Source organism: Lygodium microphyllum, chromosome 7, assembly GCF_053477565.2.
Source record: "Lygodium microphyllum isolate KBCC chromosome 7, Lygodium_microphyllum_v1.1.10, whole genome shotgun sequence".
Taxonomy (NCBI): Eukaryota; Viridiplantae; Streptophyta; class Polypodiopsida; order Schizaeales; family Lygodiaceae; genus Lygodium; species Lygodium microphyllum.
The window spans coordinates 35,164,591-35,176,127 of record NC_141141.1 but is presented as its reverse complement, the minus strand read 5'-3'; the positions used below and the strand labels follow the sequence as shown (position 1 = coordinate 35,176,127).

General features: G+C 44.1%; 1 protein-coding gene across 2 annotated transcripts in view; it reads right to left on the bottom strand.

The window, feature by feature from the left end:
* Window positions 1-604: 604 nt before the first annotated feature.
* Window positions 605-11,537, bottom strand: part of ARP2 (actin related protein 2) — a 320,561-nt gene continuing 309,628 nt past the window's right edge. The window contains exon 17 of one of the 2 annotated variants that reach the window (XR_015691294.1): window positions 605-922. The gene's annotated coding sequence lies outside the window, so the exon portion shown is untranslated. The remainder of the gene's footprint in view (window positions 923-11,537) is intronic. The other variant, XR_015691289.1, reaches the window with a different exon arrangement.

Sequence of the window (11,537 nt, the reverse complement as noted above, 5' to 3'; positions counted from 1 at the left end):
ATAATAATGGGCTTACATTGTTCATCTAACTCATCTGAATCTTCCTAATCAATGCCTTTTGGCTTTACACCTTTGAGTTTCAATAGCTTAATATGATGTTTTTGCACTAATGCTTGCCATATCTGCCTCTTTCAATAACTAAAATTAGTGCCATTAAGCTTATCTATGTTAAAAATTGCATTATCACTATCCATTATGACCGCAAAGAACTACAAAATACAAGAGTATAGGCTATTTTAATTGCAACAAAATAGCTCAAAATTTAAAAATTGAGCCAAAAGTGAAGGTAATAAGTGAGGAACTAAAGAGTATATATTTGTCCACAAACAAGAGGTACTAGGTTGCTCAAACAAAGTGTCTACTCTCAAAGAAGCTACGTAGAAATAATTTTTAGCATGGCTATCCATAAAAATACATTAAATGACCATATATTTATAGGAAAATGAATAAAATAATAAGCTCCCACTACCAAGGATGTCTAGGTAGCAACCAGGATGTAAAATTCAACTAGTAGTTTAGCAACCAAGTATCAAGAATTATTAAAAGATCCAAGGTATCAAATATATAGATGCATCCAAGAATGATCAAAACATCCAAGGTTTCAAATATATAGATGCATGGTATCCAAGCTCAAAAGAAAATCAGTGACATCTTTATTCCTTGTTCTTTACTATGATAGAATAATAAAGGGAAGGCATGTCATACATTCTAGTTGTTGGAGTTCCCATACACTAGTCTACTCTCATGTGTTCCATACAATGTATTAGAAAACTCTTTAGGCACTTGCATGGCTTCCAACTCTCTCTTTTCATTGCCATCACCCTTGTCCCTTTCTCATTGATAGTCTTTCCCTTTAGCCATGTTTCATCATCAAGCAACACTAGCATTCATTGTTTGAAAATGAAATATGAAGATGAAGAGGCTACAAGAAACTCATGACAAATAACACAAATATTAAACAAGTTAGCATAATGAGAGACATAGAAATATATTCAATTACATAATACATCTCATAACATAGGAATCGAAAAAAAAAAACATGAGATAGCATAATTTCTTGAATTTGAACCAATTAGATGCACACACAATATTCACAATAAAGCATGTATGACTTGCTAGTTTATCAACTTGCTACTCTTGATAAATAAAATACACGAGATAACATATTTTGTTGAATTTAAAGCAATTAGATGCACACACAATATGCACAATATAGCATGTATGGCATGCTAGACTTGATAAACAAGTCCCAAAGGTATTTACAAATGCACAAAGGTCAAAATTGTGCGATAGAGTCATCAAGTAGTTCACAATGTAATTATACATGATTAGACTCTTAGAAATAGTGAAAGTTACTAAGTTGTATTCCATAGTATATTATTTTACAAAATATTGTGATTTATTGCCATATAAGTCCTTTGCTCTCTTTGAGTTGCTACCTCCTCTCTCCACTTTGTGTTCCATAGGTCCAACTTTTCCTTTAATGTAATCATTTGCCAATGCTAGCTCCCTAAGTTTTTCAAGCATCTTAGGGGCATTTCCAAGCAATGTCTGACAAAGATGCAAGTTTTTTAAGGCTCCCATAGTGCATCCGTGACTAGAAGTAGATACCCTTGTTGTTATAGCATGGTACGTATGATTACATACACCTAGTTGTTAACATGAGTTAAAAAGGGAAACCTTGTTTCCATTGATGTGTGATATTTGCTCACCTATGCTAGAGAATGGCTTCTGTCAAGTATATGCAAATTGCTTTGGCAACATTGATGGTCATCTTTTCTTTGTACACTTCATTGTTATGAAGGGAGCAGACTACCACATCCTGCTAGGCCGACCCTGGATGAGGAATGCACGAGCCATTGAGGACTGGGGCAATGGTCTAATGTTCTTAGCGAATCAGAAGGAAGCAGTAAGGGTGAAGATGGATACCTGGAAGACAACACCTGTTGATCTAGATGCCATCTCAGCCACATTGAGGGGTGACACGCAATCAACCACATCGTATGGGCCACTGACCAAGTATATCCCCTGCCTTGAGGATGAGTGAGATTGGATGCATGTCCTTGCAACCATGGATCTCCCATTCTCAGACAATGAGGAGGAGTATAAGCAAGCCACACAAGCCATGGGCACGCCAGATGAGGAACACTCAGTACCACTCTACATGATGGCAAGGAGTGCGTGTGGTCGGCCCAAACCTATCACTTTCCATGTCCCAAATAATAAGCTAGAACTCCAGGAGACCCTAGAGTATCTAACAAGCAAATTGGAGGGCAATCCTTCTGCTAATCTCTTGCCCCTTAGAGACCTCCTGGGTGAGCATAAGTGAAAGTGGACCAAAGTTCATGACCTGAACTTGCTATACAATTTGGCTATAGTCAATCGACGAGAAAGAGGCTAGAAAGGAGGACCTAGGAGATGATGAGCAGTGAGGGAGTGATGGTTCTGACAATGAATATGAGGATTGTTCCTCCATCAGTGAGGAAAGCGAGGAGGAAATGGATATCATGGAGTACGATACTGATGGAAGGGTGATATAGAAGATAAGAGCAGACTCTAGGCCCTGAGAAAGGAATGCATACGAGATCAAGAGAGGAGTTATGAGATTGTATTGCGATCACTCTTGGTTGGAACACATAGGGGCAGTGGATTATGAGTAGGCTAGAATTTCCCAACCACTAGTGGTACCTGTGTTTAGGATAGATGCACCTACTGAACTACTACCACCTGGGGAGAGACTCCTTCCTCCAGTGAGGGCTATGAGTTCAACTCGAAGTCTGAAGTCAGTACAGAGAGCGACCCTGAAATACCCATGCCATCCAAAACCAAATGCACCAGGGGGGACTTGCCGGTCCACCTAAGATGCAATCAGCTAAAGGAGGAAAGAAAGAAATGAACAAAAGGGTTAGATGCAAAACGATAGAAGAAACCGCAGGACCTACCCAAATGCATCACTAAGTTCAAGAAGGGTGACAAACTGGTGGTCCTACTAGGAGCAAAGAGGTAGGGCCAGACTAGCAAGCCTATTCAAGGACCCGCCAAGGTCAAGGAAGTCAACCTAGTAGGGGAAGGTGAGAAGCCTCAGCCTTTATTTATAGCAGACGACCTGACCAAGGATGAGGAGGCTAGCCTTGTTGCTCTCCTACGGGAGTACATGGACGTATTTGCCTGGTCTCTGGATGAACTTAAGGGAGTCGACCCTAGAGTTGTGACCCACAACATCCCTATGGTCCCTGATGTTGTTCCTGTAAAACAATGCCCTTACCCCATGAATCCAAAGCATGCCCATGCAATAAGAGAGGAGATTGATAGACTCATGAGAGCAAGATTCATCTACGAAATGGAGCACACAGACTGGGTATCACCAATAGTGATTGTTATGAAGAAAAACAAAAAGATCCAAGTGTGCATCAACTACAAGAAAGTCAATGCTGCTATGAAGAGAGATAACTACCCATTGCTATACACCGAGCACATGCTTGAGAGGGTGGCAGGTAAAGAAGCCTATAGCTTTTTGGATGGCTTATCGAGTGACAATCAAGTGCGAGTACACCCCGACGATAGGCACAAGACTGCCTTTGCTATAGAGTGGGGGTATTTGCCTACATCGTTATGCCTTTTGGGTTAATGAATGTGCCCACAACCTTCCAATGCCTGATGTGCACGATATTCAAAGACCAGCTCAGACATGAGCAAGAGGTGTTTGTGGATGATCTATGTGTACACTCTAGCTGGGCGGAACACTTAGAGAAACTACGGGTAGTCTTTGAGCGGTGTCAACTTTATAATCTCTCATTGAACCCCCTGAAGTGCAAATTTTGGGTGAAACACGGATGCATCCTAGGGCACATGGTGTCCAATAATGGCATCACCACTGATTTCTCAAAGATCAAGGTTATTTTTGACTTGCCACCACCCAACAATTATAAGGGTGTTCAGTGCTTCTAAGGTCACATAGGGTACTATCGGCGCTTTGTACTAAATTATGGACTAATCGCAAGACTATTGTACAAGCTGCTAATTGTATTCGAGTGGACCGAAGAATTCCAAAGTGCTTACAAATAATTGAAAAAGGCTCTTACCACCGCACCCATCTTACGAGCCCCAGATTGGACTAGAATGTTCCATGTGCATATAGATGCATCTAAGTTTGCCATTGGAATTGTTCTGTGCCAACTTGGCGAACACAACCTTGATTACCCAGTGAGCTTTGCTAGCAGGCATCTCACTGACACGAAGATGAACTATTCCACTACGGAAAGGGAGGGGTTGGCCATGGTGTTTGCAATTAAGAAATTTAGACATTATCTTTTGGCCACACCCTTCACCTTTTTTGTTGACCATCAAGCAGTGCTCTATCTAGTGAACAAGCCTTGCGCTACAGGATGCATAGCATGATGGTTATTGATTCTTCTAGAGTTTGACTTCTCTGTGGTTGTATGCAAAGGGAAACATCATTACATGGTAGATCACATGTCCCACATACCCACAGGTGAAGCCACTGGACAAGGCATAACAGACAACCTTCTACATGTGCATCTCTTTCGCCTATCCAATGACAAGGAATTATTCAAGACTGATTTAATGCCATACTGGGCTGATGAAGTCATCCACATGCTCGAACATGGTCTACCCAAGAGACCTATTGAGAAGGCCAATCTTAGGAGGCTTATTGTGAAGATCCAACCCTATCAGCTGATTGCTAGCCAAATCTATAGGTTAGGACAAGATGGGTTGCTACGTAGGTGTGTGTGCAAACATGAGATTCATGACACATTGAGAAAGGCACACACCAGAATTACTGGGAGGCATTCAATGGAGACACGACAGCCCACAAGGTGCTACAGTCTCAACTGTGGTGGCCCACGCTATTCCGTGATGCAACTAGATTTGTCAAGCATTGTGATGAGTGCCAAAGGACCAAGGTCCTCACATGGAAGGAAAAAATGGAATTGACCCCTGTAATAGCACAACAACCTTTCGAGAAATAGGGCATTGACTTCATTGGACCCATTAGTCATGTGGCCCACTGTTCACAAGCTTGATATATCATTGTAGCAACTGCCTATTTGACGAAATGGGCTAAAGCAAGAGCCATAAGGAAGGATGATGCAAGGACCACAGTAAAGTTCTTATGTCAGTAGGTCATCTCGAGATTTGGTTACCCTATTGAGATAATGAGCGACTAGGGCACCCACTTCATCAATGAGGTGATTGCTCACCTGCTCTCAACCTTCTTGATCATCCATAGGAAGTCTTCACCGTACTATCCCCAAGCCAATGGCCAAGTAGAATCAATGAATGAGATCCTGGTCAACGTGCTCACAAAGGTGGTTTCCACTTCTCAGAGCGACTAGGATAACAAGCTCATGGCAGCTTTATGGACCTATCAAACAGCCTATAAAACGGTTATGGGACAAACGCCCTTCAGGCTATAAAACGATTGTTGAACTGAGGCTATCCTGCCTTTAGAATTTTTTATCCCTAGTTTGAAGATAGGGTGTAGGAGCGTTGGGAAGGGAAAGAGGCTTGGACTAACCGTCTTATCGAGTTGGAACACCTCACTAAAACTAGACTCATTGCCACCCACGCTCTAATTTGTGAAACGGTGCAAAGATAGATGTGGTTTGACAAGCATGCCAAACAATGTGATTTTGACTAGGGTGACCTTGTGTTGTTGTACTCTGTGAAGGGCCAGAAGTAGAAAATGAAGTTTCGAGGGCTAAGACCTTTTAGAGTGTGTGCCATTAGTAGGATGGGCAATGTCGAACTTGAAACACTGGAAGGCGAGGGCATAGGCTTTTTCAATGGTAGTCGCATGAAGAAGTACTACCTTCCCACACATCCTTTACATGAGCCCCCTATGATAGAGGCCCCTATCAATGTCTGCATTGCAACCATCACCGAGATAGAGGATGATGAGGAAGCTATTGCTCCAGCTTATTTACGAATCATGGCCACATCCCAAAAGACACATTCTTTTGATGCTTTGATCGATGAGGCAACTGACATCAATATCCTAACCCATGCTCATTGGACTCTCATTGGTCAACCCGAGTTGCAGCCAGCTAACTACGGCTAAACTTAGTCCATTTGGGGGAAAATCCTATGCACTCCTTGGGAAGTGCAAAGTCATTGTCTCTATTGAGTCTCAAAGTTTGCCAATCATCTTCTATGTGTTGCCCAACACAAAGGAGGCAGGCAAGGTGTCGCTGCTAGGGCACACTTTCAAAAAACAAACCCATTGTTACGTCGATTACGACCTGTAGTGTATCCACCTCGCCATAGGAAATGTGTGCATCATGACAACTTTCAGCAAGGGCAGTGCGGGTCCCTCCAAGACTGCCACTCCACTAATAGAGAAGACCATGCCTAAGGCTAAGGAGGGGGGTCGTGATGTGTCACACCCCACTCAACCCACAAAACACCACCCCACCAAACCCACTCCTAAGGTTAAGCAACCTACATTTCAATGGGTACCTAAACATCAAGGTAAGCCTTCCCACAATAAGCAAACACAACCCCGCAGACCTAGGAACTCTCATGCAAAGCCTAGAGAGTAGCCTAGAAACCAAAGCCGTAAATGCACCCTTAAGCCACAATGGGTCCCCATAACCCTATTACGTGCTCAAGGATACTATGAGGGCAACAATTAGATCTGGGTGCCCAAGACATCAGTCCTTAAGAACAAACCCCTTACACAGCTTGTGGCCACACTTGCTTCAAGCAGTGTGTTCACTAAACAACCGGCCATACCTAAGGCCCAAGTTGTCAAATCTATGACAACCACAAAGGCTGAAGCCCCAAATCCTAAGCCCATCTATTGGCCAAAGCCCCAAATTCATGTCTTTTCTTTCAGTTTGTTATTTCTCAAAATTCACTTTCTTGTGCAGCTTTTATAATTGTTCAAGTCTTTCATAATGCCATAATTCATTTTTGCCTACCCCATCAATACTAATTATGGGTAATGTTGCATGGCAGGTACCCACAATGGCAGGACATGAAAAAGGCGGTAAGATTCTGTTCACGGAAAAAGAACAAGCCAAGTATGAGATAGGTGTGGAGACACGAGGATTTAATCAGTTTACATTCAAGCACACTCTAAACCTGGACAAAGCCATCCTAGAGGAGCCAGCAGCAAAGCAGCTAGTGAACAAGTGTAGTCTTTGAAAGTATGTGGAGAAAGTGGGACAAGTGGTGGATTACAGTGCTTGCACAGATTTCCTGAGGCATTTTGATGCTCGTAGCAACTGTGGCACAATGACAGTAAGAAGAGGGGATGTTGCCCACTAGGTGGAGGTACCACTTAACGACGCTGAAGTGGTGGAGAAGGCCCTTGGCTTGGACCCCAAGGCTGGGAAGCATCATAGATGAGATGTATATGCCATGCTGGGGATGAACTGGAGTGAGGTGCACACAGTGGATGGAGTAAGTTTGGCAGACATCCCAAATCAGAAAGTAAAGATGTAAGGAAAGATGGTCCATGCCCTCTTCTCAGGACAGAGATACAATACCTTGATGAATAGGATCATTATCTCGGTGTTGGAAAGCATAGCGATAGGGTCCCCTGAGGAAGTGGATTGGAACAGGTTCGTCATAAAAACCATCTAGACAGCAGCAAAGGCCCTTGCTATGGGTGCAACAGCAGCTCTGTTGGAGGAGAGTCCCTAGCCTCTACAATGAGATCAGCCCGCAAGAAGTCCTCTGCCAAGGCTGCTACCATCAGATACGGTGGTGTACTAGCGGCCATTATTCATGAGGCCACCAAGGAAGCAGGGGGAATTGAAGAGATAGTAGCACCCTCCCAAACACTACACCGTGAGGAAGAAAAATCCAGTAAACGTACCATTAGTGAGAGAGAAGAGCCTAAAGCACCATCCACTCAAGTTGAAGCTAGAGCACAAGGAAAGGCGAAGACTGCCAAGATCCAAAAATAGAAGAAGGAAAAGTTAAGCAAGGAAGAGAAAGCTGAGTTGAAAAGAACACAAGAAGAGTCCAAGAGAATGGAGGAGGAATGAAGGAGAAAAGAAGAGGAAGAGTTTGAAAGGATCAGAGAAGAGTCAAGAAGAGCCAAGGAGGAGAGGAAGAGAAGAGCTGAAGGTGAAGCTGAAGAAATGAGGAGGAAGGAAGCTGCGGATTTGCTAGAGGCAACTCACATGTCCGTGGAAGAGACCCATGGAGGGGGAGAGATGAGCCCACTAAGCCTGCATCATGAGGTTGGAGTTAGTGGCAGTGTAGAAATAGCCTCAGTGGTTGCAAGAAAGGGCAAGGCCCCACTACACACCCTCCCCTCTTCCCTTGTGCCACTCCCAACTGAAACCACACCCACCACGACATAGGAGTTGGTGCCAGCTATGGACACGTCTCAATTAATGGCAATAACATAGCTCCTAGCTAACAAAGCGGCAGAGATTGCCCTTGAAGCAGGAACAAAGAGGCTAGCTGGAGCAGCTGCAGAATCATGGCAAGACCCTAAGCGACAGAAGCAAGTAGCATCAACCTCTATGGCCCCTCTCACAGTGCCACTAGCAGCAGACTACGAGGCATATGTGACTAAACTCCTCACTTAGTTGAGCAAGTCCAGAGAGGAAAAGAAAGCGGCCTTGGCAGAGTTGGACATTGAAAAGGAAACCTCGGTAGTTTTGAGGCTCAACCTGTCCAAGCAAGCCTCTAAACATCAAAAAGAGCTTAAGGCCCTAAAAGAGCAATTGGATGCCAAGACCAAGGAAGCTCAAGAGAATGAGGATCATTTGAGGTGAAGATTGGATGAGGAAGAATAGGATCTACTAGCTCATCTAAAGAGTCAGAAAGTGTTAATTCAATAGTATGATGAGCTAATGGAAAGGACTGCTCGCTTGGAGAAGCAATGGGCAGGAAGAAAGTGAGGAGTCGAAAGAGCAATGTCAAGTGCAAGAGGATGCCATGGCATTCTGACTGTGATATGAAACAGAGGAGCAAGGAAGACTAGAAAGAGAGATCCAAGTCCTAGAGCAAGAAAGGCAGGATGCCATAGGAAGCACACAGGAGCTGAAAGATGACTTGGAAAACACAAAAAGAGATGTGGAAGCTCTCATGGTTATGGCAATAACAGAAAGAAGACTGCATTTTGTAGAGTTAGAAAGCCTTGAGCAGATCCGGGAAGAACTGTCAGAGAGATTCATAGAGGTAGAACTGCAGTTTACCATTGCAGAACAAGGAAGGAAAACAGTAGAAGAGCAGCTGAACTACTGCAATAAGGAGAAGATGCAGATGCTAGACTTAATGAATGAGCAGCAACAAGTGGTAGTGATGCTGTCTCCAAAAATGGAGGGAAGGAAAAAGATGGAAGAGAAGGCACGACAATGGGAGCAGCACAACTTCAAAAGAGTGCATGGACTAATAGAATGCCTAGTGGTGAGTGAATGGGAAAGAGTGTTCGTTGAATCAAGAGCAAAGGCTGTCGAAGTGTACTCAGACACTCAGAGACAAGCCTTCTTGAGCACGATGCTGAATGTCACCCAAGTTGAAGGCGAGGACTCAATGGAAAGGATGAAGTGGAAGTTAGAATTGACATCTCGTACCTTGAGATAGGGCCTTCAAGAACACACCCTTCCAACCGCCATAGGTATTATTGTGGCACAACAATACAGTTGCCTACGGCAAGCTAGCCTTTCCATTGATGAGCTCAGGGAACTAGGGTTTGAAGGACAAGTGCAGCAGCCACCACCTGAAGACTAGCCAGTGGTAGAGCAAGCCACAGAAGAGGGGAGACTTTGAGCAAGAACTCGAGGAAGAACAGCACAGAGAGCCCAGTCTGCCCCTGCCAAAATTGCCACCGGAAGAGCCAAAAGGGGCACAAATTCCTGAACAAATGGTAGTAGCTCAAAGAAGAAGGCAAGAACTTGTGGAGAAATCATAGAGGAGAGTGAGAATATGGCCCACAACAACTCCTTGAAGAGCCCATGTCGATACGTGAGGATCCCCATCCCATCAACTAGTCTCAGGAGTTGACCATATGGCGACAATGGGAGTTCCAGACATGACCATTTGAGCTCTCCTTTTCTTATCCATGATCTTTGGATCATGTTCTTCCCCTGGAGAAGATGGCAAGAATCAATAGAATGGATAATGACCTCGCCAACATATGGATAGAGGAGAGAAACATTGTAGTTACCAGATGGAGGCAGAAACTAGCAGATTATTGGTAGGACAAGGTGAACCGGGTTCCCAAAACCGTCCAAGCCTACAAGGCGCAGCAACCAAAGTGGATGAGGAGGATTTGGGATACCAACTTTGATGCCTAGATTGTTTTCTGGAGCTCATTGCCTGAAGAGTGGAACGACCCCATCTACATACCTTACCCCCACAGATATGGAGTTGACCATGACAAGAACTTGCATGGGCCCATTGACTTTCCAACAATCTACAATGTCAATGCACGGACTCCCGAGGGATGCTTGATTTTTCGATTGGAGGATATCCTTCCATCCATCAAAACTGATTCCTCGAGGATTTCTCCTCATGTCCAAACCCAACATTTATAGTAACCTATAATTACCTTAGGCTCTTTAAGTTCTTGCTTAAGCAAAAGCCTGCAGTTGAGGAAGCCCACCTTCCCCCGGTCTTTTTTTATATCAACTTAGGCATCGATAGTCGTGCCATGGCTAGGCTCATGATGAGGATGACCTTACTTCCCTCCTTCTGCATGGAATTCCTAGAGGACATGAGCGATACCCGCTTCACGAGTGTTAACCCTCAAACGAACAAGGTGGAAAAGTCAGAAAATCTAAAGTAAAAGACAAGGCCAAGGCAAAAGTGAAACAGAAGATGAAGGCGCACTAAGAAGAATCTGGAAACACAAGAAGTGCAAAAAGATCCTAAATCAAGGAAAAAGGCGCACACAAAAAGTGCATGTCAACACTTTTGTAAAAGAGCGCAAGGCGCACCATGATTTATTTTAAGAGCACCGTGCTTTCACTCGTGAAAATTGTAAAGGTAGATGGGTGGTAGGAAGGAAGCTAGGAAGATAGAAGAACAATGGGAAAAAGGGCCTAGGCCACGGTTGGCCATGTAAAAAAGGGGATAAGGGGATGACCGCCCAAAAAGGGATTTAGGGTTTTTTTTATAAGGTTGAAAAGTAAATGAGAAGCTCATTCTTGTGTGTGGCAAAAAGTGGCTCTCCTCCTCCTCTTCTTCTTCTTCTTCTTGCGAGCTTGAGCTTGTGCTTGAGAGAGGGAGTGTGAGAGTGTGAGGGAGTGAGTGTGTGAGGGTGAGGGACCGGGGAGGAGAAGTTCTCCATCTTCTCCTCTCTTCTTCTCTTCTCTTCTCTTCTCTTCTCTTGCTTGCGGTGATGGAGCTTGGAGTATGGAGCTTGACGATGGAGCTTCTTGAAGCTTGCACTTGGATTATGGAGCTACGGAAGTGCACGAGAGAGGAGGTAAGCTCACTACACTCATGGATAGATAGCGTGTCAGCTATGTGAGAGGTATCCATTAGTGCTCAGCTTGGAACACTTGAAGTAATAAGCGGTCTGTGGGTCTTGGCGGTTGAGCGAGAGC